Source organism: Amblyomma maculatum, chromosome 3, assembly GCF_055883805.1.
Source record: "Amblyomma maculatum isolate TAMU_Amacu chromosome 3, ASM5588380v1, whole genome shotgun sequence".
Classification (NCBI taxonomy): Eukaryota; Metazoa; Arthropoda; class Arachnida; order Ixodida; family Ixodidae; genus Amblyomma; species Amblyomma maculatum.
In genome coordinates this window covers 120831614-120842976 of record NC_139346.1, presented here as the reverse complement: position 1 = coordinate 120842976, position 11363 = coordinate 120831614, and positions in this window count along the sequence as shown.

Below are 11363 nucleotides of genomic sequence, written 5' to 3'. Positions count from 1 at the left end.
ACGGTAATTAGTAATGAAAAGTATCGACACATGCACGATTTATTCACGAAGGTGCCACACAGTCCAACGCAACTCCCGTTGTTCAGTAATGGATTGCACAGCAGTTCGAAATATTCAGAATGGCCGAAGCATGCTTATTTAAATTGATTTCAGATGTTCAGTTCGTGCTTGAGTGGTGGCAAATACAACCGCAAGTTCTCTCTCTTGTTCCAACAATAGAACATTATGACCATTCTCACTAACTAATTTCGTCAAGATACCCGTTGGCACAAGGCCTCGCCGTTCGGAATCTGGCATTGATTTCATTTGTTAATTCATGTAGGGGTTAGAGAGGCGAGTAAAAATGGTTTGCAAATGCTAAACGTATTGCCACAAAGGTATTTACTATCAACGCTAGAACTTCAATATCGTAAAAGGATTCTGGAAAGCTAGCAATTCGTGTCTTTAGAAACGGTACTCGTGTGATTCTTTGAAACGTGCCGTGAAGAAATTACAAAATAAAACCGGTTATAGATATTACTTAGCAATTCTAATGTGTACACCAAATGATTTCTATATATTACAACACCCTACCAAGTTCTCCTATTAATTGATTGGCAGCAACACAAGTCAACAAATAGGGCTCTCTCGTACCGCGCTTTCATAATGAGTCACGTTCCACATTTCCTTCATGGCACAACAGGATTTTCTAATCCCCGTGATATTGTCTAGATTCGCTTTTGAATATTTGCCATTACGGCACAGAATAAGCTGTGAATTCAAGCGAGCTCTTGTGTGGCACGCTCTTTCAGGGGAAAATATAGGGGAAAACGCAAGATGCATCTTTACCTATTGCGGGTCGCCTATGTTGTTGCAGGGCTATCTTATCCATATTCACGGGCTCAGCACTCATTTCTCATACCTTTCTTCTTTTCGAGGGCAGACTCATTGTACATGCAGAGGGAATGAAGAAAGCATGGCAGTGTGAGAACAATTGTGGTGTTGGTACTGTGTATGGCATTGTCCGTTTAAGCACAGAGGAGAATAAAAGAAAAGGGGGAATTAATCTGCTATCATGCATGCTCTCAACAGCGTTCCACCCCATACTATTCCACACAATAAAAACATATTTTCAGACAAAAGAGGAAAGTGTGTACCTATTTATTTTCAATGTTGAACCCATTGCACATATACATCAGCACGAGAATAAATTAATATTATAAGCTCAGCTAAACCTTCAAATGCAATGACCTAAAGCAGGACGCCACATTGAATTTGTTTTCCTGGGTATATTGCCCTTGCGATTTATCCATTAGCGCAGAACAGTTTGACCACTTTTTCAAAACTTTAGCTCCAGATAGCCGCTGTCATTGTTGGTAGCTGTTTAAGTGGACAGAGGGGGAGACCAGGATCTGCAAGATGTTTGGAAGCAGAGGAGTTTATAAATGACCAGAAAATCCGCGCACTCCTGCTGCGGGATGCGGTTAATTCTAAATAGAGGCCCGGACATGAAAGCGTGCAGGCTTCTGCCTACTTTATGTCCTTTAGGAGGTTCTGGAAACCACACTACACCATTTCGGGAACAAACTCAGCTTTGATCAGCTCCGGCTGCTAAGAAGGTTCCAAATATGGCGTTCACTCTAGGGTTCATGTTCGCGCTCGTGCGCTCCGACCCCAGCATGTCTGTACCACTGCATATGGGCCTGTGAATGAATGCGACTCTGTATCACCGCTGTTCTAGGAAATTAAGCTTTTACATCTGGTGCTTATGTTTTTATCGACAAAGATAGAATAGGACAGAAAAAGGTTTACGGAAGGCACTTCAGACATCCCATGTGCTTTGAATGTGAAAGCCTACATTAGATTGAGAGTTGATCACAATGAATTAAGGTGTATTTCCAGGGGCCTAAAGTGAAATAGAGCGAACAGCCTCAATATACATTATTATGTTTATGTGGTGGATTAAGGCAGTGCAGGGCGGAGTCGGGAGAATTCAGTCAGGCACGCGTATATACTACACTGACTATAAGAGTGACTTTCCCTATGAGATCTGTCCAAATTTCCAGGCCCTAGATTTTTCGGACGCCTCCGTAACCACTGCGTTTCATTTTTAATGGCAGATGCAGGCTGTGCGACGTGCATTGGGAGGTTAATGAATCCGAATTGAACAAGATGCATGATATATTGGTACTAGCCTCCCAAACTGTTCAAACTCAAGCAATGACAAAAGGCGTGTGGCTTCAAAATACCTGACCTTAGGAGATGATACTGCTCTTGACACTGTTCATGTGATCATTCATTTCTCGACAAAATTGTTTAGGATGCGAATTTGAAGCAGGCTGCCTAATGACAGGCCATATCACTGATTCCTTTACTGAAGCGAGAGTCAGGAGCAATGAGCCATGAAAAGTCACGAACCGCCCATTATGGTCTTCTCGTGACATGTTGGCAGGGAGAGGTCGCACCCTGAGGGCGCGTCTCCAGAGTTCTGGGATGCGGAGCCTCTCCTGTGTGAACTGTTTATGTTGAATAATCAGCCGGGCAAGAAGGCGGCGACCCGACACTATCTATGTGAGGCGGGTATATTGGTTCATCAAATGTGCTTCCCGAAGCTCCCTGAAAGTGTTCACCACCCCTAGGGCCATGAGCCTACTGTTAGAGGTGGATATTGGGAGGTTGAGGGCACGTTTCATGATTTTTCGGTGGATCACCTCGAGGGTATCCTCCTCGTGCTTCCGCAAGTGGAGGTAAGGAGTCGAATACAGGATTCGACTGGTTACGAAGGCGTTTGCCAGCCGCAAGGCATCCTTACTTCGCAACCCCCCGCGTTTGTTAGACACCCGGCGGACCATAAGGCTCACCTGGTCCCCCACCTGGCGGAGCTTGGCTAGTGCTGTGTCAGGGCGTCTTTGGTGGTGGATGAAGAGACCGAGTACTCTGATCTTATTTGATTCATGAATTGGACTGCTCGCAAGCGAGAGCAATTTTTGTGTACTGCATCTGAGAGAGGGACGAGATGCACAAACTGATTTATGGAGGGAACATTGAAGACCACAGCGCCGGGCATAGCGATCCACTATGCTCGCCGCTGTTTGCAGGCAGGTTTCAATGTCGCCCACACTTCCCTGCGTTTCCCATAGGGTGATGTCGTCGGCGTAGAGCGCGTGCTGCACGCCTTCGACCTCAGCCAGCTGGGTTGGCAGCCGCATTATGGCAATGTTAAAAAGCAGCGGGGAGAGAACTGCGCCCTGAGGAGTGCCCCGCGCGCCGAGCATGAATGGTCCGTGCTCCTTGTCTTGTATTTTGATGTAGTATTGTTTGTAAGAAATTGTCTTATATAATTGAAACTATTGCGGCCACAGTGTGGGTTGGGTTGGGTTGTGGGGTTTAACGTCCCAAAGCAACTCAGGTTATGAGAGACGCCGAAGTGGAGGACTGCAGAAATTTCGACCACCTGGGGTTTTTTAACGTGCACTGACATCGCACAGCACACGGGCGCCTTGCTTTTCGCCTCCATCGAAAGCTGCCGCCACAGTGTGTTTCACTTAGATGGGTTAGTATGACTACGTGTGTGACGTTATCGAAAGCGCCTAGGGCGAGTAGTCCAGGGCGAGTACAACCCGGTCATTGTGGGGGCGTTCAAATGGGTTGAAAATATTTTTTTAAATTCGAGAAGGATATCCTGTGCGGATCTGTGTGGGCGAAATCCGAACATGGTGTCCGCGAAAGTGCCTGTGTTCAAGGTACTCTGATAGCCGATCGCGCACCATAGTCTCCATTAGTTTGCCCAAGCAGGAGGTGAGAGAGATGGGGCGGCGGTTATCCGTGTCGATTGGTTTGCCAGCTTTCGGGATGAAAGTCACAAGTGCCGTTTTCCAATCGATGGGTAAGGTGGTTCACCTGTCCAGATTGCGTTAATGTATTCTAATAGGCACTGGTACGTCGGGTCAGGCAGGTTCGCCAAAAGCTTGACGGTGACCTTGTCCCGACCAGGCGCGGTGCCTCTCTTCATTTTTACTAGACTGGCCCGAAGATCGTGAAGCTGGAAAGGTTTTTCCAGCTCCGAGTTCTCCCTGCCTGCGTAGGACTAGACCGATCCCCGGGGGTCTAGAGCTTTGTTTTTATTTTTTGTCTATGAGCATGAAGTAATATCATTCTTAAAACGCATATTTTCCATACATCACAACATGGTGAATTTTCATTGTGTGGTACTCCCGATGGTAAGTAAAAGTCTTCAGAACTTCCTACAAAAATATCGCGTGATCTTAATTTATATATTGACCCGTTGCCGAGAATATATACCACCTGGAGGAATGCTGAGCAATTTAGAAATTAGTTATTGTAAAGAAAGTGAGATCAGCGATGTGGATTATTTGTGCTAGGTCGGACTACATGCCTAGTGGCTACCAAATATGTGTTTGTGGAATTTATGATTGAGTACGACGCGGAAACAAAAATATGTTGTGCTTTTCCTTACCCAAATGTATTTAATGTTTGCTACATTTTGCAGCTGCCAAGAAAAATATACAAGACAATTTTAGAGCAATCGCTCAACTACTGGATATACAAACCGGGTAACTTCAAGCACCACTGATCAAGCAGGGGCTTAATATTCCTAATGGCATGTCTCGCTTAGTATAGTGCTCTATGGCAGCCTAGTGCATGACAACATGATTAAGTGATCTTTCTTATTCAGCGTTTTATCTCATTACAGGTAATTTTCTAACTGAAATGAAATTTCGTCTACCCAGTACATGGTGAATGACTATACTGGTAGATCGCTTAGGCGGAGAAAAATTCCACTAACGTTGTTTTAAATTCCAATTTCTAATTATTAAATTGTGAATAAATATTTGTGATATTCTAAGTACTCGAGTGATATAATGTTGTATAGCTTTAGTGTATTTAAACTGTATAATAGGTGGTCCTAAGCACTTATTTTTAATAAGGTGTTCGGATGACGTTATCTTTCAATTTTGTGGCACGCGCGAAGTCAAGATCATATGTGCACGCACGTACCCGTCTTTTTAAACCCGATCTCGCCAACACCAATAAAAAAACCCTGTTTCCAGTTCTCGCAAGCTGTGTTTAAAGTTGAGGTGTTGTTAAGACCTTCCTTGCCTTTTTTTCCTAGTAAGAAAAGATTGCTTGATAGTAAAGCTGCACTCAGCACTTTCCTTCCTAAATCAGACATTGTGCAGATCGGTCTAGAACGTCTTGGCAATATTAAAACTCTTATACAAATTCTTATTCACATTGCGCTCCCTGAATATCTGAACAGCTTATCTTACTTTGATCTAGCATTCGCTGAGTACGTTTCTATTATTCCTATTACGTAAGAAGAGTTCTTGTGTCGTAGGTTCTCAATAAGGTTTGTCGCTTCCTTGAAGAGTTATCAATATATTGTAATTCTCTGTAATCCTGTAATAATCTGTATGTTGCGCTCTTCTTATTCATTTGTGGGCTATTACCTTTCAATTATCTAGTACCAATAATCTTGTCCTCTCTTAAGTGAAGAAAAAATTTTTGTTAGCGTAGTCCTAAATAACAACATTAAGCGAGAGAGTATACATGTCATGCGGTCGAAACGCGTCGCTGTACAATAGTTTCGGATCGTCTTTAGCGGGAGCTGTTCGAAACGTGGCATGAAAAACAAAGGCATGTAGATGAGCTGGTGTCCCTTCCTTTACACAGCGCTTCATGTGGCTACCATTTATCGTGGGAGAGATTTCGGCTGTTCTTTCCTACAAATCAATTACGATGCATGGCATAGCGATACATAGCGCCATGCCTCAATTTATCTAGGCATTTATCGTAAGTGTTGAGTACGAGGTAGAACATCCACCAAAATTTCTTTTTGGAAGCCTTTAGTTTAGACGGAATCCCTTCCTTTACAAGACAGTGAAAGTGTCCACTAAGAACTATGACAGATACTATACATTTCTTATGTTATAAACTGATTTACAAATTACGAGTGCAGTTTCGGATCGTCTTTAGCGGGAGCTGTTCGAAACGTGGCATGAAAAACAAAGGCATGTAGATGAGCTGGTGTCCCTTCCTTTACACAGCGCTTCATGTGGCTACCATTTATCGTGGGAGAGATTTGGGCTGTTCTTTCCTACAAATCAATTACGATCCATGGCATAGCGATACATAGCGCCATGCCTCAATTTATCTAGGCATTTATCGTAAGTGTTGAGTACGAGGTAGAACATCCACCAAAATTTCTTTTTGGAAGCCTTTAGTTTAAACGGAATCCCTTCCTTTACAAGACAGTGAAAGTGTCCACTAAGAACTATGACAGATACTATACATTTCTTATGTTATAAACTGATTTACAAATTACGAGTGCAGTTTCGGTTTTCGACATGTTTTCAGAGATTAATAAGACATTTCAGCATTATATGTGCTAATGATATCATTTGGTGAACTTCTCTAAAACAACGAAGGCAGATGCATAAGTTAAAAATTATTCGTAGTAATTTTCAGAGAAATGTACTTTTGTCGTCCCTATTACGTTACTTTAAAGTGCACTATGTAAGCAAGATTACAAAAGTATGGCCTAAAGCGCACAAAAATGTAATTTCGCCTTCAAACTATTTCGGATTGAAATCGGTTACTCCGACTCCCAGCAATGTTCTGTCATGGTTGTGTTCTGACTTTGTCTATGTTCTTTTCTAATAAACACATAAATACTAAAACGAAACTTTTCAGTTTAAACTCATTGCATGTTTTCTTGCAATTACTGGACGATTGCGACATGCACGTGTATGATAACAAATTGTCGTCAAACTGCAAATCACATGTACATTTTCCCTTTGTCCGCTTTCAAAGTAAGCCCCCATTTTTTGTAATGCAATCTGTGGGTAAAGGGAAAAATAAATAAAAGGCAGAGGCTTGAAAAAAGTATTACATATTGTGCAATCTTATCCTAAAACCAAGGTAAACATAAAATAAAAAAAAAATCGCGGAATGTCCAGGCGCTATTATAGTCGCTGCCGCGTTTATTCTTAACAGTACTTGCGCGTCCCTATAACTGCTTTCCTTCTGATCTCTCTTATTGAGGAGCATTGCTATACTTTCTTCCCGCCTGTTTTGAAGTCTAGGCTGCATCCAATCCTTATCATTATAGAGTCTGTAGACTTCAACTTACTGCACTATTCCTATATACGAGCTGTTGATTAAGTAAGATTTGTTTTTATTTCTACATTTTCCTCTGTTTCGTATTCAATTTCGAATTTCTGAGCTCGAAAAGACATAGGAAGTAATGAAAGGTTAGAAAGAAGGCAGAAAGGTTAAAGAAGGTGGAGGGATCAGGTAACTGGAGTTTCGAAATATAGAATAACCGGGTTTAAGGAAATTACTTTCTAGGCAAACTTCTCATGGATGAGCGCGTATGGAAATCTTGTCAAAGCGACAACCATAACCGGAATTCGTTAATACGGAATAACTGGGCTTAAATGAAATTACTCACGGAATTGCTTGCACAAAAAGCCTGAAAGAGATTTTGTGAGGTTATAGCTAACTTAATACGCCAATTGGGTTAAGTCAATCAAAAAATAAAAAGGGATTATATTGATAGTACTCGTCAGTTGATGATACACACGTATATCAATTAGTATATAGAAACATGCTCATAGTATAACCACTCCTTATATATTGCCTTCAAACAGGATAAGAAGCGCCTGTGTTGTGCGATGCCGGAGCTGTTAGCCATAAACAAATCATTGAAGCAGCTGTGCGTAAAAACACTGGACTGTATAATTAGCAGCCCCTCAGTCACGATAGGCCTCAAAAAGGAAGTAATAAAAGCCCAAATATAAAGGGTGCAAGAAAAACAAGTTTGCTATCCTGACACCTTTTCATCGCGCGCTTAGCGGAGATGTCCTGAAACCTGTAGAGAAGAACTGGCCAGAAGCATTAATTGAGAAAATTGTTATCCCCGTTTATTCATCGCATCCTCTTCATTGTTAAATCGTAAGAATAATATTAGACCATGGCTAACATTAGAGCTTTAAAACAAAATGATTCAGTCTTAAAGTATTTATGTGCAGAAATCAGAGAAAACACTCCTGAAACGGGTCAGCGGCTTGCAATATGCAGTGAAGCCCTCGAAGAGTTTAACCGTGCGTCTACATAGATGAAGTAGGGCAGCAGTTTAGGACACGATGGCAATCACTTGAGAAATTCGAATCAGGTACAGTGCACTCGTTAGGTACTCTAGAACTCCTTAAAAGCAAAAACGATTTAAAAGCTGTAGACTAACAGCAATACCATATGAGGCAGGAAAATTAAGTCTAGCAAAATGGTATCAGCTCAAATTAAGCAGAAAGCACATATAGATATGTAAGTGTAAATGATAGGTGCTATGGTAATAGGCAGGAAAAACGTATAGCGGCCGCAAGTGGAAGATCCTGAATAAATAAGAAAGCATAAATTTAAATGACCAGTGCATTTAACGCTAAGGCAAAGTAACCGATGATTGCTAAGGGAAACTGGATACCAAGATAATGCAAGCGAAGCGATGGGCTGCAGAAAGTTAGCTGCGGCGAGGAAGCTAGGACGATTACAGTTGATAAGGTGGACATCAGAAAACCTCTAAGTAATTATGTTGATACATATAATCTACTGAGTGTATACGTTACTTCCTGCCTTGGTGTCACTGTATCTTCATTAAGATAAAGATAAAAAGCAGCGATTAATCTTCAGCGTTTTTTTTTTAGGAAATATGACATTCAAAAGGCTTCATGTACAGCTGGTATACAACTGTCACCTCACATTAGGCGGACGATATTTTTGCTACTGGCAGCACAAAACATCGCCCGGGACCAATAAATAGCTTTTACCGCGTGTGGACTTATTTTACCTCGTTAACAGAACACGCGACGTACTTTCCAAAGAAGGAGGCCGCATTTTTTTACATTTATATATTCATATTTTCTGCAACACTTCCAAAAGTATTCTACGCTACTTCAGCATTATAGAGTCGTTTTGTTGCTTTCCGGCAGCCTTGATTGCAGTAGCGACAGACTGTCCAGCATTTGAGATGGATCATAGATAGTTAGCAAGGAGGGTAGAATGCAATCACTGCTCACAACTGAATAAACGCGAAGCATGGCGTCGCAAAAACCAATATTCGCTGCAGGTTCGCGTACAACGGTTCGCCCCAAAAATACACTCTTTACTATCTACGGGGAGTATTGTGGTGACTCACGCCTTTCCGTGTAGCTATAAAAAGGGAGATGAAAAACAATGTTTCCATCAAGCAGTAGCCCACCTTCATTCCGTAGTGCGCATTTTGGGAGTTTACTTGTCTACCCAGATTAGTAAATACATCTAAAATGTGATCGGCCTCGCTTTGAGATGTCGACATTAGTAGGAAGCCGGACAAATGAAGCGGCTCCGCAGGCAGCTCACAGCCAACCCTGTTACAAAACTGAGATGATTCCCAAAAGCGATGTCGATATGGGCCCTAGGGAGCCTGTTCTATATTCATGTTTTACATAAAAAAGAATTAAATACTTACCGGCCTTACTTTCGACCAAACCAAGATTAGATTGTTAACACAGTCAACCAGCGCACCTTTCAAATTTCCTGGACGCTGCAAGCACGCATATGTTTGAAGCAATGTCAATCCCCATTCTATGTAGCAGTTGAATCTATGAGAACTGCGCAATTTGTGCACTCACCTTCTTCTTATCACGCCAGAAAGCGTCGCACAGCAGCCAGAGGGGGCATAATTTGTAGGTTTCCTGCGAATTATTACTTCTTTTTTAACAGGATACAAAATTTTCTATACTAGCAGAGCGAATTACACTTTGAACCTGTCGTATATAGCAAACGAATTTTCAGGGCAATTTTTATTTTTTGAGGGAGGAAGATGACCTAAGCGGTGCCGCAATCGTACGTATTTAAGCTAATGCTTTTGGCTAAATCTGCATGATTAATGTTTTATAAAAGATCGCTCTAAGCTTTCGCTGACACTAGATCCCATGCTCTAAATGGCTTCGCCTTCAAAACCCAAATTTTAAGAAAACTGAATTTCTGTACAATCTCGGGTTTAATAAATTATGCATTCAAGTACTTACTTGCAATATCGATGGCCTAATATTTGCCTTAATGAGATAAGACTTGCACGCATAGAGCATCGACGTTGCAGCTTGCAGAGCCTTCCCTTCTTCCCAGCGGTCTGTTAGAGAAACAAGTAATTTACGGTATAGTAGACCACCTGTTATTGTGAAAAATGCATAATGGCCACGATTCTGGCCCAAACACCAGTAGTCCACGAATCCACCACAATGTGTGCCATGGAGTACTTCTCCTGATTTTACAATCCTCCTCCTACAGTCAAGGCGTGAAGTCCCCCCCCCCTGCAATCTTCGTGCTTTGCGCGTTCTCGCCACAGGTCCAGCCTTTCGAAGCCTGTTTGCTATGTTAATATTTTTTTCACCAATAGTGCCCAAAACACGGCTATTGTGGTGCTCCCCTACAACACCCTTTTAACTGCGGTACAAAAAAGAGGAAAGGAGACGAATCCGCGGCTGAAGCGCACTGTCTTCGCCCAACTTTGCAGTGGCCGCCTAAACATTTTTGCGAGCCTGAATGCTGCTCAAGGAAAGGCTGAACATGCGAAAAGCTACACACCTCAAAACCTTCTTGCTTCGATAACCAGACAATGGCACCCTAAAACCCAGTAGTTGTTAACATTCAGAAAATAATCGATTCCTTCCTTAAAATTTTGAAGAATGTTGTTAATGCCTATATTAAGGACTAGAGAAGCCCCATCACCAACAATCAACAGCCTGTAAAGCTATTCGGTAGAGAGGGAATTAAAAGAAAAATGAAGCTTACAGGGGTGATGCAATCTGAGTGCATTATTGTATTGAGTGTTCGCTTAAATTGGTAAGGTGTAGTGATGCTATTACTACCTGTTATACACGTATATTAAATTGCTCGAGAACCAAAATTATGGTACTGTCGATGCGGCCCACAGTGGTGGTTCATTGCAGATGATATTTTCACGTTGACAAAAAAGACGTGTGAAGGCCGCAGAGCCGGTAACACAGGGAAATGCTGTTAGCGTAGTCCAGGGGCGTTAGGGTCCAAGCGCGAAACGGGGACTTCTCGTCTTCTGCTTCTCTCATTGTCCTCTTCACACTGGCATGATTAGCTCCCCTGCTCGGGAAGCATCAACCCGATGCTCGAGGAACTTCACGGACGTACGGAAGAGCGTCCTGGCGCATGGGGCAGCATGGCGTCGAGTGTTGTGGTCACTTCGCGACCTAAAACAAGGCTAAATGGCATAATATTGGTCATTTTATGGATGGCTGTATTATACGCGCAGGTTCCGTGAGACAGGACTGTGTCCCACGTTTCGTGATGAA